This window comes from Streptopelia decaocto (genome assembly GCF_964273445.1).
Source record: "Streptopelia decaocto genome assembly, chromosome: 3".
NCBI lineage: Eukaryota > Metazoa > Chordata > Aves > Columbiformes > Columbidae > Streptopelia > Streptopelia decaocto.
The window spans coordinates 27,616,435-27,643,108 of record NC_138656.1 but is presented as its reverse complement, the minus strand read 5'-3'; the positions used below and the strand labels follow the sequence as shown (position 1 = coordinate 27,643,108).

The following is a 26,674-nucleotide window of genomic DNA, read 5'->3' as shown; positions in this document are numbered from 1 at the left end:
GTCTTCTCAGTAAGCTGATACAAGCAAAGCTGACTACATGCCTTGCCCAGCAGTATGTGGTCAAGTGTGTATTATTAAAGAAGCAAACTCTTAGTGGTTTGGCCTGAATTCTTTTGGCTCTATAGGCACTCCTGTGCTGCATGTGGGAACAGGAACTGAAATGCTCTGAAATCTTACTACAGCTGAGTGTAGTTTTAGACTACTGTGAAAGGGCTGAGAAAGGAAGATCTTACTCTACAAACAGACACCTCTATTGATTTATCAGCAACCTGATATTGCTTGTGATCTCCTGTCAATAATAGTGTCCTCCTCAGTGTAAAATTTGGGAGATTGCTTTGAAAAAAGTCCAGCAAAGGACAGCAGGAATTGGGGAATGCCTGAACTCCAGTGCATTTCTCAAGGGCAATCTGGGAGAGTGCCATTGGTTTCCATCTTCTGTGTCTCTCTTAGTTTCCCCTATCTGAGTGCTCTTTGGCAGGATGTTGCTGAGACAAGATTCTCAGCTCTGATTTGCCTGCTTGCTCATCTGGGATGGGTTGCTGAGGTGCCAAGTTTGTAGATGGTAATATGGGTCTCAATGGTATAAATGGCAACTAATAGTATCAACAAGACTTTAGAAAAGGAGCGAAAGCCTAGGGTAAAGAATATGTCACGCCGGAGGTTTGTTCTTTTTCTTATAATTTTAAAATTAAGTACAATAGAGGCAAGAGTCCTTATTCAGTATGATGCTAGTGGTTAATAAATGGAAGTGAAAGCTCCTCAAAGGACCTTTAGCTTTTTACCTTTTGCTGAATCTGTTAGCTAAGAAGGTTGTAAGAAGGGTCTACTCACACTTCAGTGTCCCTGTTTATCTAGATGGGCTTAACTCACGCGAAGGTGGCAGGGTCTGAGTGTAAAAGTGTTGTGAACTGGAGTGGAGTTATTGAAAGACGTGTCCAACAAGGGATACACCTGGGACTGGGCCCACCTTGGTGACCAGGTGTGAGGCTTTTGGTACCTCATCCCCTTTGAAATGAAAATGCTTCTGAGAGTCCTGCCCTTGTCCTGGCTTGCAGGGCCCTGACAACTGCTGCTGTGGAGCTGTGAAAGTTTGCTTTAAATTTGAGTCTCTGGAACGGCACTGTCCTGCCTTACCTGGAAAAGAACAGGGTTCCTCTGTTCTGGAGACCATTAGCATCTTTGTCCTTCTTCATCACTTATCTAAGTACTGAAGTGAATGTGAAACACAGGCTGTTACGAACAGGAAATCAAAGGAAGGACTGAAGTGGTGAATGGAGGTGAAATGTGGGGACAGAAAGCTGCACTGGAAGGGTGGTACATGGGCTGTTAAACCATGAACTTAGGCAAAGTTTTGTGTGTAAGTCACTGGGACAACTAGCACACAGTACATTGAGTCAGGTTGTTTAAGTCAGTTGTGGAAACCTAGTCACTGCACTGTATTATCAGAGCCCTTTGTAATGTACAGGGAGAAAATTAACTTATTTAGTAAGTAATTTTGAGAATACATGCTATGGTACCTGCTGCTTTCCTCAGAATCTGCATCTACAGGGGCTGCTTTTTGGTAAGCCCATGATACCCACCCTCCAAGTTCTAACTCCTTTAGAAAATCCACTGTATTAGAAAACAAAACCAAAAAACAACAGCCTTCACCTCCTCAAAGATAGAGCTCTTTAAAACATGAAAGCTGTTTTGAAAAAGCTGAAAGATCAGTATTTAAAAATTATTTATCTGATTCATGTCAGTGCTACAGACATGGATCCCACAGAGCCTGAGCCTAAAATTAGTTGGACCAGATCTTCAGGTACTGCAAATCAGAACAGCTCTCCTGACATGAATGTAGCAGTGCCAACCTGTGCCATATTAGCATTTCTGTGAAAGCAGGTCCCTTTAATAGAAGCCAAAATCATGTTCTAACACAGTAACTGCCTTTTGAACCTCAACTATTTTTTTGTTATTTTTCCCTTTGTTTGCTGTTTTTATCTTTTATCTGAACTTGGGTGATGGTGCTTGGGGATGGGAAAAACTGAAGTATTTGAAAAGAGGAAAGTAAACTAAAACATCTATTTTGAAATTATATGAAACAGCTGACTTGACTTAGTATTGCCAAATTCTTGTTTTAGATCTGATGAACAATGTGTTTGTCCCTAATTCTTTTTTTTCTTTCTTTCAAAATGTTCTTTTATTATTGCAATGTGTGAGATCACGTAAATTCCGATAAGCCTGTCCTTTTCTGAACTGTTACACTATGCTGTTCCTTCAAGAGATGCGGTTTAGACCCTGATGCAGGATTCCTCTGCTTACGTACCCCTCTGCTCTTCTCCCTCAGCCTTCCATCAGTTCTTTTTACTCTCTTCTGACGCTTTTGTTACTGTGAAAGAGCAGAACTGGGTCCCAGTTGGCTGGTTAAGACCTCCTCAGGTGTGAAGTGGTAGAGTAACTACTACAATCTCTCCCATTCCAGCCAAAGAAGCAGGAGGGTCTGGGCTGGAAATGTTTCAGAGCCAACAGCAGTTATATAGTGCTCGCTGGGTTTTCAGCTGATGTACCATTATGGAGTGTGGTTAGATGATGTTTGTTAAAATTAGTCCCTGTGGCTGAAGATGCACAAGTCCTTTCCTGGTAGCAGCTGAAATGGCTGAAGAGATTTAAAATCTCTGCTTCCTGCACAAATTGCAGTGACTAGTCCCTACCAAAGTCTACAAACTTCTCTGTGCTGCCAGTTGTGTTTCTCTTGACACAATTCCCAATTCCCAATTTCAGTCAAAATGAGCTGGGTTGGCACAGACCGAAATTTAAATTGCTTAAATTATCTGGGCTTCTGAATGAAACAGGCTAGGGATGGCCAGTGGAGCAGCTCATCCAGCAGATCTAAGGAGTCAATAACCCTTGGCAGAAGGGCATTGATGAGAAACTGGTGCTGGGTTAGAGTCTGTAGCCCCATCAGCTGGCACTGCTGTGACTGGATGACAGTGGCCATGGACAGCCCAGGCTGTCCAGCTTCTGCCAGTGAGCTGGGGCTCCATGTTAGTGGCTGGATCCTTGCCTTTGTCTCCTGGGGAATGCCTAGGAGCTGATGCTGCATAGTCATCTCTCTGCTCAGTGTGTTCACCAGGCTACACAAAATGCAGCAGCCCTTTCTCTCCGCTCAGAATAAACAAATCTTGTGGCACACTGTTAATGCACTGCTGGCAACATCAAAACAGTGGGTGATAACTTTTGCCACTGTGCTGTGTAGGACAAGGTAGAGGTACAGATATCCTGGACTTGATGTCCTCTTTCATGCTGGCTCAGCCCTTTGCACTGCTGCTTGGCTTCCTGGAGAGGAGAGGAGAAAGGGAAGGGAAGGGAAGGGAAGGGAAGGGAAGGGAAGGGAAGGGAAGGGAAGGGAAGGGAAGGGAAGGGAAGGGAAGGGAAGGGAAGGGAAGGGAAGGGAAGGGAAGGGAAGGGAAGGGAAGGGAAGGGAAGGGAAGGGAAGGGAAGGGGAGGGGAGGGGAGGGAAGGGGAGGGAAGGGGAGGGGAGGGGAGGGGAGGGGAGGGGAGGGGAGGGGAGGGGAGGGGAGGGGAGGGGAGGGGAGGGGAGGGGAGGGGAGGGGAGAGGACTACTGAAATGATAAAAATAATTTGGGAGCTTCAATTTACCATTCACTCTTTGACATTTGCATTTCTGTTTGTCCTATGTGCAGGCCAACCAGGCTTAATCACATTCATGTTCGATTGCTACATCTCACAAATCCAGTAGCTGTCACACAAACATTAATGTAAGATTTTTGGTAGCAGGCCTTAGCATAGGCAGAGGAAAACCTTCAGATTTTAGCCTGTTGATTCCTTCTTCTGGTAACAGCTTCCTGGCTTTCTCTTCAGAACTTCCATCCTCATTTTCCATTTATTTAAACGATTATTAAAATGCTAAGCTTTACAAACATTTTGACTGAGGCTTGTTACAGTGACAGTTTTTCTGGCATGATTTGTGTACAGACTAATCTGTTCTCACTTGCTTGGGCTAGAAAGATCCCCAGGGAGTGTTTTACAGGTTGGGATTGGTGGATGTGCAATGTACTTGCCCAGCTCAGCACCCCTGCCCTGGAATGCCTCTTCTCTGCAGCCAGTCTGAACAAGACTCCAGCTCTCATGGGGAACAGACATGTGAGTAAAGCTACTGCTGTGACGTCCCCTTGACATGAAGTGTCCTCTTCACCCACGGCTTGTTCCTCTGCTCGTGCTCCGTGGAGAGCACACAGGATTGAAAAAAGTCTTTAATATTTCTTGTTTCTTAATCAAAAATAACAACAAATCAAACCATAGTTGGACTGTCAGAATTTTGGTTTCAGTCTTGTTTCTTGAAACCGAAGTAAGACATCCTAATTTCAAGTGAAATTAATTAAAATGTTACTGCACCCATGGTATTGACATTTTTGGGTCTGCAAATAATATTGAAAGGGCATTCTACCCCGTATGCCAAAAGGAATCACAGGATTCATCCTAGAGTGGCCTGAAGCTTGAACTTCTTGAGATAGTGTGTGGAACACACAAAAGGTAGGCATATCCCCCTTGCCATGGCAGATAGCAGAGTGTTTAGAAGCTGATAGCAATATTTTGAGACTCCTTCAAGCTTTCTCAGAAAACGTACCTTGCTAACTAGGCATCTTTTAAGCATTACTGATGTCTGTACTACACATAACTGTACATTCAGGAACTGAAGTGGAAACTAGGATGCAAAAGGAAGCAAGTGCACTGATGGTATCCCTTACCTAAAATAGAAGATGCATTATGCAGATCAGCTCCGAGAAGGGTAAACGTGTTCAAGGTCACTGTTTCACCCTCGGCTGACTGAGGTCCTTAGGGGAATTTTGGTTTTGCCTGAGTGTATTTAGAGTCTCTGCAAGTTGCACATCATTTCCCAGGTGCCTCTTGTTTTCTAAAGTCCAGCTTGAGGCTCCGTGCTCCAGATTGCCTCTTTCATAATTAGCTTTGGGAGACTGTGCTGCAGAAGTATTCTGTGTTTTCATGGACCTTCCACACAGGGAAGAAGAGAAATAAACAAACAAGCCCCCCCCAAAACCCCACACCAAACAACCTGTGTTGCTGAAAATTGGCTGTAAATGAGAAGAGTACTGCTGCAAGTATAGATGTCCATTATCAAGTATTGACAAATTTCTACTTTTTAAAAAATTTTGTTTAGATTATAAATACAGTTCTAGAAGGTCAATGAAAGGGATAAACATCACATTTTTAGAAGGGAATCAGCTGTTGCACAATTTCAGCTTGTCTTGATTATGGGTGAGGAGAATCTCACTCTAGTTTCAGAAACTGCCTTGAAGCATTGCAATATTTTTTTTCTTCCACCTCTTCTTATCTTTCTGAATAAGCTGCTTCCTGCCACCCCAGAACGGTCAGTGCCACCCCTTAAGTTACAGTTAGGAATGTAGACATGAGGGCAGGCGGGGGGATGAAATATGGTGTCAAGTTTGTATCTGCTCACATTTCACACACTAAGGAGACAAGCCCCTTTGGCCAGTTGCCATGGGGAATTTTCTTGCAGAAGTAAATAACATGGAACAGAAAGAACTCAGATTCATACTACCCCAGCTGCAGAATGTCATTAAGTATAAAGGATGCTATGCGCATTGTGTGAAAGGAATTTTGTAATCTGGCTATAACTGCAGTTGCAAAACTATGTTTGAGTTTAAACCTTTATTTTGATCTTTTAATTATTGGCTTGTTTCTTATGTGCTGATTAAAGCACATGTATTATAAATAGCTTCTATTTTAAAACCATAAAAAGGTTTAGATTAGATGTTTCAATAGCAGATGAGTACTTGATTTTGTTTTGTTTTCTTGTTTCTTCCTGTGCCAACTGCACTCTAATCTCCATTTCCTAATTCACTTTTTAAGGATGCTTGAAAAGGGAATTAAATCTACCAAGACACTCAAAATATCATGTAGATGGCTTTTTATTTTAAAGTGTCGTTCATGACATGACTTTCTGACCCCAATAATCTTTACAAAACTGGGGTGGAGGGGTTTGTTTTTTTGTTGTTGTTGTTGTATTGGGTTTTTGTTGTTCTTGAGGGTGGGGGGGGGTTTGTCTGTTTGTTTTTTTGTTTGGTGTGTTTTGGTTTTTTTTATTCTTAAAATGTCCGAGAAAGCACAGGCACCTCCCTTCCACTAGTAATTAGGCAGTTCTTTTGCAGTCTGAGTTACATGAGTGGCATTCATACAATTGGTCCAGGTATACATGAGATGAGAATCACACTATGGCTTCATAGTACTAGAAGACAAAATGGCAATTCTTCTGTTTTGGGGGGTTTTCTTGTGGTACTAGTACCTCAGCTCAAATCTGGTGATGATGTGGGGAAGTCAAATGCTTTTAGCATTGATTTCAGCATTTGAAATAAAACCTGTTAGCTGGATTAAAAAAAAAAAGCTAGAAAAATGCATTTTAAAAATTTCTATTTATTCACTTTGTATACTATTCCAGAGTTGTAGAAAGACACAACTTGCATTACAGCTTTTCTTAAATGCTTTGATTGTTGTCTCTGTGGTGATAGGTGCCATGGATTGCTTGGAGAAAGGTTGATGCTTGTGCCACTGTGGTTGTTAAACCAGTGGTTCATACCATGCTTTGAGTAAGTGCATCGAGCAGCCCGTGCAAGGATGTTTTAACTGAGGTGGTCTTTGAACCGACTGATCACTGAGACTGTAGTGACTATAGGGTGCCTGGACAGGAGGACAGGGCATGTGTCTGCTAATCAAAGCCCCAAGACCTGTGCCCCCACAGCTCCCATAGACCTTCCTTTTGTCTTGCAGAGGGGTAATGTCTTGCTGCCAGGTCTGCCTCAGTTGTGTCATGTTGGAAGGACCAAGGCTTGGCTGCATTGCATGCTCCCAATCTCGTGTTCCCCACTTGTAATGATTTCTCATTAACAAAAATTTCAACCTAAGCTTTTAAACTTCTTCGTACTTTGTGGTCAGAGGATAAAATTCAGGCCAGAGCCTGCCAGTTCCTATGCAGCTCGTATGATGCTCAGTGGCTCTGTCAAATTTCTCTGTGAACCAGATAAAGGTGGTTTAGAGATAAAAATATTAATACCACCTACATGGGAGGGAGAGCACTCGTGTGTCTGTGTCATCAGCCATTAGCTCCTCTAGCTGCAGTTTTGTGGAACATGTACCAGGATGAATGCCAGGAGACAGTACATCCTGCTCCCAGCTCTTTCCCCTGACTATTTTTGTGCTCCTCACAACTGTTATTAAGCAAGACCACAGAGTATTTTTACAGTGAAAGCAGAAGATGTCTATCCTTCTTTTCAGGGTGGTGATCTGCCAATAACCCATGCCAAAATATAGGTATATGTAATGTCTTTACGTAATCTGAAGAATGTGCCCTGGCATAAAAAGGAACTTGGATGCTCTTAATGTTTTGTTAAATGTTTGATCAAACAGATTAACTCTTCATAGGACTCCACCTCCTCTCCCTGTGTCATTTAAAATGCTTCCTATAAAGTTTTTTAAAAGCTACACTTCTGATAATAGAAGGATTAACTACGTTTTACTTTGGTTTTGGTGTGGAATGGGTTGTGTGGGACATCCTAGACTGGGCACAAAGCAATGCTACACCCAGGTTGTTCTGCCTAGGCTAATAGAACCAAGCAAATGGAGAGCTCCTGATCTCAGTGTGGTGCATCTGACTCTGTGCTTGGGTCTCTGTTCTCTTGAGAGTCTCTGCAACATCATCTTCATTAAATCTGACAAGTCGAAATTAGTGCTTCTGGATCTAATTGCTATTACTATAATACTGGACAAAAATACACTTGTAAAAATGACAAATTTTTAATGATGCTTTTGCCCAAAATGTGAATCAATATTACATTTAAGCCACTATCTTCTTTTTTTGCTTTCGATAGAGCTTTATTCTTTATGCTTAAAATGCATGACTATGTGAATTCCTGGTTTCAGCAAGATTTGTTGAACTTTAAAGTTAGCAATTTCTAAACTGAATTATTTCCTATGCACAATCAAATGTTACAGCTGAATGAAAAGCCTCATATTCATTTTTGTATGCCATTTAATCAACATTTTGGGGTTTTGATGACTAGTTTAGACCCTTTTGAAAACACTGATTAACTTAATTTCCTAGACTCAACATTTCTAAGGATTACTTTTCATCAGGGAGATTAGGACCAGATGGCATAGGTGAGACAGTGTAGTTTGTAACTTATGAAGGAGACAGCTGAGAACAAGAGAAGTTACACAGAAAGTATGTTGAGTTGTGTACTCCCAAGGACAGATGTGGGGACTATAACCAGGTCTGCTCTGGAGTGTTTCTGTGCCTATGTTTCATGCTGTGGGAGTCCCTCTATGGAAACCTCTGGCTGTTTAGATCTGTGTGGAAGCCCTGTTGACTGCTGCCTCCTTTTGAGACTCTAATGGTCAAATTTCTGAAATATTTCAGCATAAATCCAAGGTGGTATCAGAGTAAGTGACAGGAAAACTTGGCTTATATTTTATTCCTCAACTTTTCCTTGATGTCGGGCCCTTTTGAGTTGTACTGTTATTTTGTCCTGGGGTTTGCTGCCAGTTGAAGCTCAAGGTTTTGAGGAAGAGGGGGAAAAAACAAGGAACTAAATTGTCTCAGAGTTATACGAGTATACTTGTAAAACACAGAGTAAGCATTTAAGAAAAAGGAAGTTAATGACCTATTTCTACAAGACAAGGCAGACCATAGTCTGCAAGGAGCAGAGCTGAAGGGCCCCATAACAGACAGAGCTGTTGCTGTAGAGCCCTGCTTCCCCTTTCGGTATTCACTCATCTCTTTTTAAGAGATTTTTGTGGATTCTCAATCTGTCAACTGACATAGAGTTAACAAAACAGAGTTAAAATTTCCCCTCGTGTTTATGTAGGATGAAATTTTAAAACGTCAGGGCTGTGGGGAAAGATGAGGCTGGATGACAGCCCTTGGTTTGGGGCAGCGTAGGTGACCACCATAACCACAACACCGCTGGCCCTGCAGGGCTGGGCTGGGCATTTCACTCATGTCTCTCAAAGTGAGTCAGATTGCTGTTGTGGTTACTTGGCTGATCTGCTTCAGCTGTTGGGATGAATATGTACACACAGATGAACATGTGTATGCGTCTGTGTAAGTGGAGCAAGTTAGGGAGCAATAGCAGCTGGCAGACTTTGGGTGCAGGGTGAGTAGTGGGGCTGGGAGCAGGCTGAGCTATAGGGCTGGGAGCAGGCTGAGCAGAGGTAAGACCCAGGTGCAGGGCAAGCAGCAGGGTGTCTGTTTAGCTTCCCAAGTTTATACAAGTGCATGTAGATGGAGAAGTTGTGTCCAAAACATACAGGTTCCTCTTTGACTCTTTCTGTAATGTGCAACAAATCCTGCTCCTTGCCATGCCTTGGTTTTCTTCTCTAACAGAGAAACACTCTTGGAGATGAATGAATGAAAGGCTTGATCTGTGTCCCACTCCCTTCCCGTGCAGTGGTGTGGGTGGGGACAAGGACCTTCTTCCTCAGGAGACAGACAGCTTTGCTCTATGCCCTCTCTGCCCCTCACGCAGCGGTAGGAACAGCAAATCCCAGACTCTGCTGCTTTCCTTTCCACACCCACCCTTTTCCTTCCTTGCAGCAAGGGTGAGCCTCAGTCCCAATGCAGAAACCTGACCCACAGCCTTGCCAGGCTACGCTCTTCTTCCCTCCATCATCTGCCCAGCACCACTGCTGGGGTCCTGTCATCCTTGCAGGGAGATCAAGTTACTTTGGCTTCCTGAACAGCAGATTTGGGTTTTGCCGACACACTTGTAATGGTTGCTCTGGCGCTGCTCCTGTCCCAGGTGTGCTGCAGGACTTCTCTCACAGCCAGGATCATAGAAGCACAGAATGTCCTGAGTTGAAAGGGACCCACAAGGATCATCGAGTCCAACTCCTGTCCCTGCATATGACAACTCCACAGTTCACACCATGTGTCTGAGGACATTGTTCAGTCTCTTCTTGAACACTGTCAGGCTTGGGGCCGTGACACCTCCCCGGGGAGCCGGTTCCAGTGTCCACCACCCTCTGGGTGAAGAACCTTTTCCTCATGTCCAACCTGAACCTCCCCTGACACAGCATCCTGACATTCCTTTGGGTTCTGTTGTTGGTCACCAGAGAGAAGAGTTCGGCACCTGCCCTTCCTCCTCCCCTTGAGAGGAAGCTGTAGCCGCCATGAGGTCTCCTCTCAGGCTCCTCTTCTCCAAGCTCCCTCCTTCTCTTCTCCAGGATGAGACTCTCTATGTGGTGCCAACAACATGGGTGGGCTGAAGGAGGTGGGTCAGAGTGGGAATTAGGAGTGCTGAGTGTGCACTGGTAGGAAAGGTCCTGACCATGGTGGGGTACAGTGTCTAAGTAGCCTATGAGGAAAGTGGCATCTGCCAGAAGATCCTCTGTGTGGTCTCATGCTTATGGTAGGGCAATGCAGAGTCCAGAGTGCAGAACTGGGGTTTAACACTGACTTTGGCTGCCTTGGGTTGGGCTGTCTGTCTTTCATTCCTTGCAGGTTCCAATGCCAGTTTTGGGTAGGATGAAATAGATGTTGTCAATAGAGAGGACATGTCTAATCCTCTTACTGCACCATTAGTCTCACCAAACAATGGTAGAGATTTTCCTTCAGTGAAGACAAGTCACCGCTAATTTAGGTAGTCCTTTTACTTCTGTAGTTAGCATTACTCAGGATATGTTTAGCTGAACGTCATAACAATTTTTATTCCTCCACGAGGTTAGAAAACCTTTCATGGATTTGAAACTTTTAGTTGCCCTTTTTGAGAAATGCCACAGGGTTATTCAGAGTTGTTAGATTACTGTTAAAAGTAAGGATTTTTGATGTGATGCCTCAACATGGATTTAACAACATCCAATGACTTTGGATTGTGTGTAACACTCATCACAAGTGGCTCATTATGTTGGTTGGGAAAGAAAGTGTGGTGATTTGGCTTGCTTTTTCCTGCAGCATGGGAATTAAAAGAACTGGAAATGGCCTGTATGAATTTTGTATAACAAGTTAATGTTTTAAACATTTCTCTGTTTGTCTGGAACATGAGCTACCAGTACTTTTGTTATTGTTGCTGTTGCTAAGTTACACACAAGTGTTTCTTTATGAAGTGACACCCTTAAAAAACCTCTGCTGGTTTGAAAGATTTTGCTGAATCTTGCTTTCTCCTTTGCTTTTGCCCTCCTCCCCCTCACTTTTTTACTCCCTCTCCTCCATGCACTTCCTCCCCAGGGCAACGGGAGATTACAGAAAACTATTCTGTGATAATGGGTCTAGAAATGGCAAATGATGATATTGAAAGAGCACAACTGGGATCTTTGATTAGGATTGCTCTGATGGATTGTAACTTTTGTGTGCCCATCTTTACACAGATACATCATCCAGTAGGGTGCATTTTTCACTGTTTATGCTGATCTCTTCAGTGCATGCCAGACCTTTGAAAACTGCCCTGGTTTTCACTCCATAAAAACATGCAAGTCCTAAGGATACCCGCCTTTAGGCAATGTTTTCAGTCCTTTTGATCATGGAGAAGTTAATACATTACATGAGTGCCATTAACTCTTTGCTCTGGTGGTGAGCAGCAGTCCAGGCGGCTCAGCCCATGCATCCTCACCTCCATGATGGGCAAGCTCAGGCTGGGGGAAGAAGGTGAAGCTGGTCCCATTATCAAGGTCTTGCTATAACTTTAGCTTTTTAAATTTCTGATGGTGACAGCAGAAGCATTTTAAGTGAGCCTACTGGCCTTTCTCGAGGTGTTTATGTTATTTCTTTCTGTAACATGTAAAAGCCTACTAACTAGTCCTTGCTCTTGTCATAAGGGCTGCCCTTTGAAATACATGGAGTGTTGGTTAAGGTGGCTAAAAGATCTGGCTTCTGAAAATATTTCTGAAGCTTGGGAGCCACGTTTTGTCCTGAGCTGCACCCACATAACCTCGTTCAACTACAACATCAGTGCTACAGGAGCAGGAGTCTGTGAGCAACAGGTTCATGTCAGCTGGGGATGGCAAAGTGAGACAGAGAGCCCAAAGCATCTTTTCCATCATGGGACCATGAGGTTTTTCTGCTTTGTCTTCCAAAAAGTCTGGTGGTAAATGGGGTGGTATATCTGAATATGGGCATGGCTGCTAAAAATGTTGTGAAATGCAGGAGAGGTAGCTAGGTGATCTGGGTAGTGTCACCGACATGCTTTGGAGAAATGAGCTTGCGGGAGACAAAAGCAGGGAGCTGGCTCTCTTAACAAGACTGAATTTGTTTCTCCATCGCCCTTTGAAATCCTCTGGACAGAGGCTTTTAATTGCAATGCGCTTAGGAGGAAATTTAAAGCAACTTATGGTTAGGCTACATTATAGGTTCAAACAGGAGAAGTATCAAATACCTGGAAAGAAAGTATGACTCTCTTGGTTTGCAGCCTATATTTTGCAGAGAAATGCCATTTCAAAGCTCTAAGGCAGACGTAACAGTTTTCCTGAAATAATACCAGCAGTAATCCCTTCAAATACCCTCAAGTTTACTGGCTCATGCATGTTTTAAAATTCTTTCTCTGTTTTGTTACAAAAACTTGCATATTTATCTCCCCTTCAACATATGAAAATCTTCTAAGAATTTTTTATGAGCTTTTGTAGACTTGAGAATAAGCTCTCCTTCCCCTCCCCTTCCTTACTTTCTAATCCAATTTAGTCAGATAGTTACTTCAAATCCCTCGGAGGCCTGTAGTTTGTTCATTCTCCCACAGTGCTGAGATTTCCCTCCAGCCCAGCTGGCAGGAGTTTTTAGAAATAACAATATCTCAGGGGGAAGGAGCTGAAGATTGAATGGGGTCTTTTGTCCAGGTCTCTATGAAGCCAGATTAATTATGCATTGCAGAACACAGTTTAAAGCTCTGAATTAGGTCCTCATTGCAATGAAAGGAGAGCACAGGCTTGAAAACGGAAAGAATTCCCATTTCCATCAGAGGGACAGACATATAATGACTGAAAGCAGGAAGAATTTTTGAAAATCGCAATTAAACAGTATTTTGTATTTACCACTCAGTAGCAGTTGTCTTAAGCATTTACAAAAGTGATTCTTTGACATTTTTTCACATGATTGCTCCATAGGTGGCTAGACTTTGAGGATTTTCAAGTCTTTTCTGTGTTACTAGGTTACTCTTGAAAGTACTTGTGCTTTGATGAATGAGAGCGGGTTTTTTTTGGCCAGCACTTACCTGAATAGAGGTCTTTAAAACCTCAACAGTACAATTAGCAGTCGGTCAGATGATACTGATGGTACAGGAAAAAAGCAAATGGTTTTCTCCTTTATTTCTGGGGATTTTCTAAAGCTGTCTGACCCAGTGTGATGTGCAATAACAACATTTTTCTTGGTTTCCTAATGCACTTTAATTCCAGTGTGAGGCAAGTAGAACTCTTTCACGGATGATAAGTCCATAATGTTATACAGCTGCCAAATAAAAAGTTGTCTGCAGGCATTTGTATTCATAAGGGTGCTTTCTCTCAGGGTGGGGGATTGTGTTTTGGGTAAAAGATGGGGGCCAAAGAGGGATAAGAAAAAGGTTGGCTATGAAACGTCTTGCATTACAAATTCTTAGTACTCTTGGATATGACCAAACTGGGATAGATGGAGTGTGAGCAAAATAAACTGATTTTTCCTATTTATTGTCGTCTTGAAATCCCATATATGGAAAAACACTGTGTAAAATAACTGCAGTATATTGAACTCTGAAATTCAATTACAAATTTTAAACTGTAAACGTCCGAAGAGATCATCATAATACAGTCTTAGATGGATAGCAGTGTTTTGCAGCTTAATAAATAATTTACTGAATCACACTAGAAAATCTAAAAGTAGGAACTTACTGTAGAAATCATTATTGAGAAGCATTTTCTATGGAGCAATAACATATTAAGTTATAGAACTCTTCAGTGTTCAGCATTGTGTGATGAACATAAGCATTGTCTGTTAGCTGCAATCTGTCCAGCTGTCTGTTGTACTGTGAAAAAATAGCAAGTTCCTTGTTATTAACCTGAGGACAACATGAATGACTCTGTTAACATATGTGAGGCTCATACAGCTCAGTAGGCAAAAGCCCTTCGGTTGTTCTGCTCTCAGGAATGTCAGGTCTGTGGGGTCTCTGAGCTAACTGTGGAAATGAATAATGTGTTTGGTCGACATTTGTCGCACAAAGTTTGTTCTAGATTGTCTCCATGTTGGTCCTCTGGAAGCACAAAGAATAAATTGCCCAAAAGCAATCGCTGCTAATTCGGAGTCACCTTGAATTGCTCTATTTTATGGTGTCAAAATGGGGCTGGTTGAGAGGGAGTGGGAAATCATAGAATCATTTGGGTTGGAAGACACCTTCAAGATCATCTGGTCCAACCATTAACCTAACACTGGCACTAAAAGATGTTCCTAAGGACCTTGTCTAAATGCCTTTTAAACACCTCCAGGGATGGTGACTCCACCATTTCCCTGGGCAGTCTGTTCCAGTGCCTGACAACCCTTTCTGTGAATTAATGTTTCCTAATGCCCAAGCTAAACCTCTCCTGCCACAACCTGAGGCCATTTCCTCTTGTTCTGCCACTTCTTATTAATAGTTGGGAATTAAGACTGACACTCTCCCTGACACAGCCTCCTTTCAGATAATTGTAGAGAGCGATAAAGTCTCTCCTCATTCTCCTTTTCTCCAGGCTAAATAACCAGTCCCCTCAGCCACTCCTCATCAGACTTGTGCTCCAGACCATTTACCAGCATCATTGCCCTCCTCTGAACTCTCTCCAGTACTAAGGCACATTCAAGGCCAGTTTACCACGTACCTCTGCTTCTCTTTGCTTCTGTTTTGCTCTACTGTAACAAGAGGTGAAGAGTCTGTTTTAGTTCTCTCTGTGCTTGTCCTGGAATGAACCAGCAGGAGTAATTAGGACTTCCCAAGTCTTTTCCAAAACTCAAACTGAAATAAGGTTTCTGAGATTTGAAAGAAATGCAAGTGCTTCCTATTGTCATTTCATTTCCAAGCATCTATGGCAGAGAAGGGTGGAAATAGTTCCCACTGACCTGAAGTGCTTGGTTAATAAAGGCACCAGAGAAGTTAATGCCAGGCCTGGAAATACCCAGGTCACCAGGTCCTCAGCAGTGGTCTGTCTCTTATTATCTGCCATCTGAACCTTCTCATGGGTAGGTTTTGGACCACACACCAACTCTGTCCAGGTGGTCTCTAGGAAAGATGAACAAAACTCAGGTTTGCCTGATAATTCACAGAGCAACAGCAGGGTTCACTGCACTAGTTATAAGGCTGTTCACGAGCCATCTTTTCCGTGTCACTGGTCTTGAAATAAAAACAAAAAGTTGTTTTTAAGGTAAGAATACATGGACAGTTAGAGCTGTCCAGAGCATTCCCTCACAAAACATCTTCTGTTAGAAAACTGAACAGGATGAAACTAAGTGTACTGCAAAGTGTCAGCTTTGATCTGTCAATAGAGGCAAAAAAGGCTTGCTGAGGAAATCTGCCTTTTTTTTAAGGAAACCCTTTTATTTGTCTGCAACACAGCCTGTTTCGCGCCAGTCTGCTTGGGAGCTGCTGTAGTTAAGTACCTGGGAGAGCCTCGCTTGGTCTCTCTGGACTTCTAGGTCTGCATCAGCGAGTCTGCAGGATTGGGCTCAGCTTTATGGGGCCCCAGGATAGCTGGGTTCCCAGCTGCTGGGCTGAGAGCAACATCAAGGATTTTACAGTCTTCCAGAAGTACGTGCTACTTGGTGAATCTGAGTTGGAAAGTCTGCACATTGAGGGAAGTATTTCCATTAAAATAAAAATAAATAAATTAACCCTCCTGCCTTGAACATACACTTATTAAAGACTGCAAAGATAATGAAGTTAATGTCAGGACTGGGAGTACCATGTCAGCTTTTTACCTCTGGATGTCTACTATCTGAACGTTTTCCACTGTCCTGACAAAAACATTTGAGTAATGATATATATTTACCCATTTCCTCCTCAAACATCAGCTGTTCTATTTGGAGGGTTTTTAGGGTTCTTAATAATGGTACTTAAAAAATCACTGTTCACTTCTGAAAATCCTGTATGTCTAAGTTGAATTCCTGTTGCAATACTTTTTGTCACTACTCTCATTTTCAAATTAAAAAATAAAAAACTAACTATAAAAAAAATCTGTCTGAAAGTGATCAATGTAAATAATTAATATCAGTAATGTTAATATAAAGCTGAAGACAAGAATTCTGTATGTTAAAATTACATCTGAACTTTAAAGCAGCAAACTAGCATCGTCACAGTGACTGATACACAGCTATCTCTGTTAGTGGGAGATAAGAAAAGTTTCTAATGATAGTTTTTCTTCTTTCTAAATAGGCCTTGAAGTCATTTTCCTGAGCCCTATAGGGACAATGTCAGGCAACCTAAAAATGCCAAGAATTGTCTGATTTCAATATTGAATCTTGGACCTTCAAAATCTGAAAAATCTGACGTGTGGATGGAGGGGATCAGCTGCAGTGTTCAGCAGTTTTGGCCCAAATAACCTTTGTATCTTAGTTGGAGTATTTGTTATCATGTCAAGAACCATGCATTGCCACTCAAACCTTTATTTGTTTAATTATTTATTTATTGGTGCTGTGAGATTTTTTTATAAGTACTGCTCTTACTAGGCTAGTCTAACTTCTGAACTCTGCGTATGTGCAATTGTAAAGAAATCAAATATTACAGCTGGAAAATGTGAGATCAGACTTGTCAGTGCCCCAGCCTCCTATTTACCGTGAAAACAAACACAGCTCTCTTCTCATGTCTGCCAGCAGGAAGGGGGTGGGGAGGCAGGGGAAAGTTTTTTTTGCCTTCGAAAAGGAAGAAGGTCAACTATTTTGGGAAACTAAAACCACTCAGCAAGTAGAAGAATTCTTTTCTCTCTGCTCAGTGATTAGACAAGTCTGCAGGCAAGCAGTAATTGCTGCAAATAGTAGAGCCGTGCAGATGGACATGAGGTAAATGCATCTTTTGGCCTTTGCAGAAGCATGTCTTTGCAGAAGATGAAGTGGGTAACACAATGTATTTTCCTGCACCAACAGTTAAACTGTAATATAGAGTCTGTAAAGCTCTGTGCTGGATAAGTCTGTTCTTCAGGTACAGTTAGTCAGATGATGAGCTGAAGGCAGGGACTGCACGACTGATTTCCACCCGCTGCTTCTGATGTCTCTATGGGACTTGCTGTGTTTCTTACGGCTGCATCCACCTAGGACAGATAAAGAAATAGATATGACTCACAAATTCTTAATCTCAAGATGAAAAACAGTGAAAAATCATAATTCAAACTGTAAAAAATAAAAATAGAATTAAAAAAAATACAAACCTGGAAGAAGCCTCAGACTACCTGGTTAATGCAGCTTTGTTGTGGGGTCTTTGGGCTAGCCCTGCATCTTCTGCCAGGAGTTCAGGTGTCTCTGCATTCTTCTGGCAAAGGAGCCTCAAAGGAGTCCATACAGAAAAATATAGACATGTTCATCATGACTCTCTTTCATGTGTTTGTGAGAACCCTTGCTTTCTTTAGGTTTCACCTCATGCCATTCAATAGTTAGAAGACTCCAGTATGGGGTAGGATCTGAAAAGTATGTTTTTGAAACGACCTATTGAAGGAATCTGGTTTTCTGTTCTGCTAGTGTTTTTCATGCAATGAAGATTCCCTTGTATTTTTAAAGACAATATTCCAAAGCCTGATACTTCAAGATTTTTTTTTTCCTCAATAGATGTATTACTTTTGTGTCTACAATTGTAATGTTACCTCCATTCTTGGTGTTTACATTGCAAATACTACCAGACTGCTGTTTGAAGTCCTTTCTATGAGAGCTCTTAGAAGTGCTATAAATGTGTTTGTACAGAAAATTAAATATAAATCTATTACAAGGCATTGCTCAGCTCAGAAAATTCCCTGGTTTTCATCACGTGGTTCTGGTAATCTCATACTCAACTGACTGTAATATTCCGTGTAGGATCATATGGGAACTGTATAAATTTGAACTGTTAAAATGTCCAATTTGCACTCAGAATGTAGATGAACATGCAACACAAAGTTGTACTGATCTCTGCAGCTGTGTTGCAAGCTGTTGTATAATTGGCTGTGTGCAATCATTCCTAGGTGTCCTTTGTTCTTCATTCCTTGAGTTTTTTCATTTGATTTTGGACATACGTGGGGATGTTTTCTTCCAGATGGATTCAGCTGCTGGTGTAGTCTTCTAGTGGCCGTGCCTCTCTTGTGCTCAGCAGTATCTGTGGAAAGCATAAGTTTCCACTTCTCCCACACCCTTTTGGAAGAATACAGAACTAATTTGGCTGTCTTTCTGCCCGTACTTTTAGGGAGGGCTTAGACAAAATCCCTAGGAAAGAATCATACTGTTCTGTGTATCTATCTTGTGATTGCCAGGAGTGGGTACCTCAGCGTAGACACATCCGGGAAGGCACCATGAGTCCACAACACCGGTAGGAAGGTCGTAGCCTTTTCTTTGTCTCAGCTGGAGCTCCTCCTTCAGCATTTGCAATTTTCTCAGCCCCTAGAGCAACTACTTCCTTTCTCCATCTTGAAGATAAAATAATTCCTACTCAAAATGTACTCTAATTGAGATTTATGTTGCCCTCTCCATTTGCCTGCAATACTGTGTCTGTTCACTGGCTTTACAGGTGGTGAGTGCTACATTTGGAGAGGAGCACAGTGAGGAATGGCCAGCACGAGTCTGAAAGATCTTTCCCTAATGTTGGATGCGAACAGCCTTCTCAAGCCATGTCCACCTTTTCTTCACAAAATTCCAATCATTATTATCATCATGGTGTTAAGTTCTTTGGTTACTGATGATTTCCTTACAGCGTTTCCAACCTCTGAAGAGTAAGTTGTGACAATATTTGCAGTATTGTTATGTTAAAAATTATTTTATGTGTTATTAGTTTTATTAAGTATTTTATTATATACTATATTACATAATATAAAATAATATGTTCTAATATAATTTCAAATTAAAAGAATTATGTGTCTTCTGTAGCAAAATAAAGTATTTGGGAGATCTGGGTGTCCAGCATCTGAGACAGCCATTTTATTTCTGCCAGGTCTTTTTGAGATCACATACCCTTGTTACAGAAAGTTAAAATGCTTTGAATGCTATGGACGGAGGGAGAGGGGGAGATTTTGGCCAACAGTCAGTTGTCTCAAGTCTTTCATCTGACAATGCTTGTGCCTCTCTTGTGCCGATCACAAGATCATTAGATTATCAAGGAAGACGGTTAGTGAGGCTGATACTAGGCATAAAACTCTTTGTCACGTGTTGAGATTACTATGCATTGGTCAACTCCTACATCATTAGTTTAAATTGCCCATTCATTGGTATCCATAATTATTCTGCTTTGAGTTCATTCTCTTATTTTTCGGATGGCTCTGTGATGAGACTGCTGCTAGGCAGGAGTACTGCTAGAAGGTCTTGGAGCACATCCAGGCAAAGGTTAAAAATGGCTATTACTATATTCCAAAACATTTATTCCTCCATTGCTCATCTTCTCTTCTCAGATGTCATCCTATGAATGCAGTATGACACATCAAAAAACCCCAATGAAACCGTCCAACAAATATTTGTTCACAGTAGATGCATGATTCATGAGGTGTTCTTCTGCCAGCATATGGACATCATGGTTTTGTCCTGTTTATTATTAACTACTTGGAATCTTATAAACTTCTCTAATATTACCCTTCTTCAGTATTTGTTTTGGAGACTACAGTTTTTTCTTTATTTGACATGCTATAAACAATGTAATTTCATGAATCACTATACTGTAGGGACTGGTATAGTTAATGTTTTTAATAGAAGTTGCTGGCGTCCATGAGTTGTTTCTCACTAATGGGTGGAGATTTAGTGTGGGTTTTCTCACCATGGCCTAGGAAAGTCACGGTGTAAGTCCAAGATAGCCTGATCCGAAATGGATGCCAACCAGTAAAGGTAAAATGCATTTCACCTACACTTAGTGGTCTAAATTTGGCTTTAGATGCACGTGAGTCATTTACTTTTTTTTTTTTTTTCTCCCTTTTGACCATTAATAGAAAAAGGCCTGTGTCCAGAGGGTGATTCATCTGAACTATGTAAATCATCTAAAATTAGGATGAGATTATTGCTGTCTGGTAGTCCCTAACTTTCTCTGTTGAATAGTGTGCAGGAATCCTAGATGAGGTTTAGAGGAAGTACCGAACTTTTACACAGGTGAAAGTAAATGGCATGAATCTTGCCAACAAAGACAGCCATAGCATTTACCCAAATGTAAGCTCTGCTGCTTCAAGTACCTTCTTGCATTCTAAAATGTAGTGAGATTCAAAGAGAAAGGAACTGACATATACCATTGAAATGCTTTTTGACACATATTTCTGAGAAATGTAGAAGGACTTAATGAAAGTATGGTGCTGAATGAAAATTGAGCCTTCTCTATTCAGCGTGAGTACAAACACATAAGTACCTTATAATTCATTGCCTAGTTGCACAAAAGTAACGTGATTAGCTTGGAATGTAAATCTCGTGATACTGCTACTTTCTGAGTGTGTAGAAACTTCCTTTTAGAAGATGACACTTGACTGAAAATCTTCTGTTTTGGAAAACAGGACTGAAACTTCACCAGGGAGTAAGAGTCTGTTGTGCTTTGTTTTGACGAAAAACCTTGCAATGAGCCTTAACATGACTGTGCTGAGAAACTGAGTGGAGCAAACTGATGAAAATATTGATAGCTATTTTCACTACAGTGCTTTCCACCAGTCATCCAGCTTTCCTAAATCCATTGTGTGTTTTGGCTGTAAGACAACTAGTCTGTGTTTTCTGAAATTAAAGTTGGACTCTATGAAGATGTTGTAATCGTGTTTTGAAGATTAGATACTAAAATAAATTCTCTTCCTTCAGTCATGATTTCGAGAATTGTCCAGATTCCTGTATCTTTGACTGTTGCTTAAGGTACCAGTCAGAAAGTGCAAAGGGTTCATTTCGGGACCAGGTTTTTCACTCTAATGTGTCATAATGTGCTTTCTTACTCATGTCAGCATCTAAGTTGGTTAGTTTCTGTTTTCCATAGTAATATTCTTAAAGTACTGATGGTCTCATTCTCTTCTCACTCTAGATCAATACTGAAGTTACTGCTATTTAGTAGTAGTGTCAATACCACTAGGCCCAGATTCATTATGATATGCCTTATTTAAATTCAGGCTAATTCAAGCATATCAGGCAAGTTTTCAAGTATTAGCTAACATTGTATTGTAACTCTTGCAGCTAATCAACAATTTATTCAAAATGTATTTCAGAACTGGTATTTAGGACTTGAAGTATTTGTTGGTGCTTTCCAGCATATCCATTAACTATGTTTGTGTGTTTTCTTTTGCCTTGCAAAGCCAACAAAATCTTTAGCAAATTGCTGTTTTTTGTAGAATTACAGGCAATTGGAATTATTTTGCAAAGCATGTGCAACATAAAAATGAGTCATTGAGATTTCAAAGTTTAATATGCTGGAGAGAGAAAAGAAACTAAATTATATAAAGCCTTGTAGCAATAAACATTGTATTTTGCTTATGTTGTGATATTCAATGACTTAAAGCCACACAAATTAGATTTCTGTTCTTTGCTTTTGCAGCTGCTGCTTTTACATGTTTCATTCACAGTGCTTTTACATGAAGTAGCAAGCTGACACTTGCAATGTTTTCTGTTCATTTTTCTCAGAGCTCTAGCTTGGGATGACATGGTCTATGAACCATATTTGAATCTGTGAACTATGTTTGATTTCTGTAGGCACAGGTCCAACATCAGTATATCTTCATGCTGTTTTGATCTGAACAAATTCAAAAGCATTTTAAAAAGAGGTTGGTACTGTTAGCCCTATTTTATAGATATAAAACCTGAAGTAGGTCTTGTATAGCCTTGTGTCCTATGGTCAATTAAGCAGTATGGCCTGGATTTCACTGGGAACTCATGGAAGAAGGACTCACAAGATTTTGAAGTGGTTGTAGGATTTGAGGTCTGAGTTACTGTAGGAAGTCTCATTGTGTTTTGTTTAATTTTTAAGTTATTTCTTATAACTAGGAACTTGAACCTGCAGCACTTGAGTTCTGTTGCTGATTCTGTCATTGATTTGGGAAGATGGTCAAAATTTCTGTGCCTCAGAGAGGTTTAAATTAATCTCTGTTAGCTTCGCTGCAAGAATTAACTAGTGTCTGGAGTTGCTAAAATAAAGTGGAAAGAATCGTGATTAAGGCTTATCCTTTCATGCTTAATAGCAGTGATTTTAAGCATTCCTTTTATTGAAACAAATTGAGGTTTTCCTCCATGTATATGCTTGAGGCTTGTTAGACCACAAGTTAATGGAACAGAAGTCCTTGTGAGTTTTGCCTAACCAAGAACTGAAGACTCACTTAAAGATAAACAGTGCCTGACAACTTTCTATTCCCTTCTTTCTAGGAATCATCACTTTAAAGGAAACTAGTGGGGACAAATAAACAAAATCCCTGAAATTTAAGACAAAATACTTGAAGAAAATATTCCTCATACTTTTCAGATAATTAAGTTATTTAAAATTTAACTGTGCCTGAAAGAATAATAAAACTTTCTGTTGCTGTTTTAGAAATAATTTTTACATCCTTCATCTTTCATCTCCTTTATTTCAACACACGTGATGAATGAACTAGATTGAGATTTACATACGGATATTTCATCTGCCAATCTATCTAATTGTGCTTTGAAGGTTTCTATCAGTACACTTTTCCAGTACTTTGTAAATCCTTACTTTAACATTAAACACATCTTTCCCAGATATCCTTGCTTCAAGCATCTGTGTTGAAGTCCGCTGAAAGAAATGGAAATCCCTTGACTGACTGTCATGGACCAAAACTCCCAGAGGTACTTTGCCCTAAATTTCATGTTTGCTTAGACACAGTTACATGAATCAAATTTCACCCTTCCTTAAGGAATGAGCTGTTTGTTAGCTATATTTGCGACCACAACTGGAAACAGAATTATGAGGAAGCACAGTTTAATATTGATTAGAGTTTAGACCTCTATTTTGATGAGATATTTGATAAGGGTATTTTATACTAATTCTGACTCTTATAGCAATTTTATTTTTGTAACTTTTGTTTCTTCTATTTACATTTTACCAAGGAAGCAGATTGCTATTATTTACATGCTGATATATACTGACTAATATTTACATATTCAGGTACTTGCATGAGAACATTGAATCCAGGCTGAAACAGAGAGCTGTCAGGCATGATTTCCACTTTATACACTCTAATCTAGATACCTTAAATAATTACATGCTCTTATCTATGTGCCTGATTGATTTTAATGATATCAAAGTGGCAGAGTGACTGCAAATGAAATTCCTCACTCAACAAGTCATCCAATAATTATTTCTGTGAAAAGTTGCAGAATTTTCCTGAAAATTGTCTCAAATGACTCCATCAGGACTAAGCACATTTCTGGGAGGCATATTGCCCTGAAATTTAGGTTTTCACTCTCAAAATTAGGTCAGAAAAGCTATTCTGTCAATACTGAAATGTGATTGATATACTTTTGATCTTGAATCCAGTGTTTCTCTTGCTCTTACCAAATAAATGAGGATTTTTCCACATGGTAAGCAAGGAAAAACAGCCTGTTTCAGAAGCACAGGAAGGGCAAAACTACATGTGTCCTCCTTTATTTTTCTTTTCCTCTGGCAAAAGCCAGTGAAGGGGCTTAGGGAAGAGAATAGTCTCCTTAAGAAATGAGCAGAGACTGTTGTGAGGAAGGGAGGGAGAAAAGATTTAGGGAGAGCATAAAGTGCTGCCTTTGGAGAGGGCTGAGAGAGCTGAATCAGGGTGATACAGACTTTTCATTATCAGAAACAATTACGCCGTCGAGAACAGCATGGGACTTCATGAAATGTTTTTGAACTCGGACTCCTGATAGGAGTGCGTTACATAACTTACACTTTGTGAATGCTGGCAACCGGCAACCTACAGAAAGACACAGCCAGAAGCAATGCACTCAGCTGCTTGCTTTTTAAAAAAAATATATATATCTGGGCCAAGCATTAAACAGACAAGCCTATCTTTACCCTTCCCTCTGCCCCCTCTGTCAACAGAAGCCTGGTTTTCATCACAGATTAATAAATGAAACCTTCTATCATTTTCCTGTGCTTCCCACAGCCTTTTGGTAGGAGTTAACAATGCTCCGAGTCAACATTGCCATGATGCTTGAAATATCTTTGCATGTTTGTTCACTTGAAAGAGTCATGGTGATGGGGTTAGAGAGAGGGTTTTAAACTGCCAGTGTGTACGACCTCAGAAATTTCAGGATGGTTTTGATTGCATTTGATTTGACAAAAATCTGTTGGAGAGCTGTCACTATTGCTTATGTATTTCATTTTTATAATAACATTTTCTTTTAAAGACCCCATGTTATATATTTTACTGTCTCCTGAAGTGATTATTTGTATCATTTGCTGTTAAGGAAATATGTCTAAGTGCTGAGGAATTCAAATTAGGCAGGCTCAGCTGGAGCGAATAGCTGGAGGATTTCACAATACCATTCTGAAATTAGCGGCAGGCCCAGAAGCCAGGGAAGTTCTTGAATTTTGGGGTTTTACCATAGTGGACATAGCCACTAAATCTTACTTATTTGTTTTCAAATCAGTGGGTTTTTAGACCACGTTATTTCACAATCCCCTGTCAGTGGTTGTTCCTCTTTTTTACTTTCTCTTCCATCTGCCCTAAAAAAGATCTTAGCGAAACAAGCAGAACCCCTTCCACATTTCTAAGAGAAGTGCTTATAGTACTAAACACCATAGAATTTTGTTGGCTTCAGGTGGTTTATTTATGAGGAAAAAAAGGCATCACTGTCCTTGGGGGCAGAGACAAAACTGATGAGCCCTAAATGAAACTGCATTGTAGGTAATTACTGAATTTGTGAAAATTTAACAGAAAGAGGACCTATTAAATTCTACTGTAATATACCCTTTCCTACATAGTGCGTTCATAAAAAAAAAAAAAAGGAAAACTTCTCTGTGTTGTGTAACTCTTTGATTCTCTGTTTACATGGTAAGCACTTCTCTGTTTTGCTTTCCAAGGGCCATCATTCCCTGCCTGCCTAATCTGCTGTTGCTAACAAAAAAACACCAGTAACAAACCAGGGAGCAACATCCATCTCTAGCCTTTTGTTTTTACTCTGCTAGTTTGAACACATGTGTTTTTCCCTTTGCCTTTTCTCTTTTCTCCTTTTCATTCTGGGAAAGGAAACCATTTGTACACTGCACGAAGGAAAAGTGATGGAAAAGTGGAAGCCCATACTTTTCTCCTTAGCAAGCGGAGATCTGTTTTCAGTCTGATGTTTGGTGAAAGCAAGCTTCAGAGCTTGGGCCAGATGCCAGGAATGTCTGATTTCCTTTCCACCCACTCCTATGATCCTCCCTTTTGGCAGCGATTACCGATGACCACAGCTGTCATGCTAGGTCATGGTAAGCTGTCAAGCAAGGTAGTATATGAGATGTACAAGGCCCAGTCCTTGAACTGCACTGAAGAACAGGATCTTGGTATCAGGCAGTGCGTGAGCGTTCCACAGCAAGCAGTGTCAGGCTGATGTCAGCTTGCTGTTCTGGTTTCTTGAGAAGATGGGCAAGCAGGAGGTGCTTCTCTAGCCAATGGAAAGTTTCTTCACAACTTTTCCATAGCTAGTGCTATCCTGAAGCATGAGGAGGGGTTGTAATTTAGTCAGAATGGATGGTTGTCTAGAATGGGTAAGTCCTTCCAGCCAGCTGAAGCTACAAATAGCATTTTGGGTTGCTCTCACCTAGTAAGTAGGTAATAATGCAGGACAATTCCATAATCAATGATCAAAAAAATAGTGTTCAGGTGGTTGTGCTGCATGCAGCACTCCGTATGGGTGACTGATTGTTGGCATAATGGATGTGGCTGAAAATCACCACAGAACTGCAGACTTCAGAAAATGAGGGATACTGTTGTCAGGGATATAACTTTCATAAATAGGACTTGCATTCTACCTAAGGCAGTATTTTGTTAAGCTTCACATGTTCAGTGCCAAGTGCATAAATGTCTTCTGAAGATGTAGTATTTTACCATGTTCTATACCAGGGGTTTCAAACTCATTTTCACTGAGCACCACATCAGCCTCGCAGTTGCCTTCAAAGGGCCGAATGTAATTTTAGGACCGTATGAATGTAACTGCTCCTACATTCAAAAAGTCCTAAAATTACATTCGGCCCTTTGAAGGCAACCACGAGGCTGATATGACCCCCAGTGAAAATGAATTTGACACCGCTGTTCTTTACTGTGTACTGGCTTCATAATGCAGTTTTTGCTGGAGCTTCTGTTCTTCTTCTAACATTGTATTAAATAACATGACTAAAATCTGATAGGTGTTTGTTCTGTATGTCTTCCTCCAAAGGGGGAGGCATTTGCAATGGAGTGTTTGTTTTAAAAATGTATAAGGGCAGGTTGCTTTCTGTTTCCCAGAGAAAAATAGTCAACACTCGAGGGACAGAAGGTCATAAGTGCTGTGATCATTCATTGTTTTTATGGGAGTTCATTGCAGCTTTAGGTTGGCACACCCAAGAAACGTGCCTTCTAAATAGACTCAGGATGTGTGGACGTAGGTGATGGT

General features: G+C 40.9%; 2 long non-coding RNA genes across 3 annotated transcripts in view; both read left to right on the top strand.

The window, feature by feature from the left end:
- Positions 1-26,674, top strand: part of LOC309438363 — a 118,563-nt gene that overhangs the window by 3,567 nt on the left and 88,322 nt on the right. The window lies entirely within an intron of this gene.
- Positions 3,670-26,674, top strand: part of LOC309438364 — a 28,984-nt gene continuing 5,979 nt past the window's right edge. For both annotated transcript variants that reach the window (XR_014183774.1, XR_014183775.1), the window contains exons 1-3: positions 3,670-4,143; positions 18,693-18,894; positions 22,829-22,915. This is a non-coding gene — a long non-coding RNA (uncharacterized lncRNA). The remainder of the gene's footprint in view (positions 4,144-18,692; positions 18,895-22,828; positions 22,916-26,674) is intronic.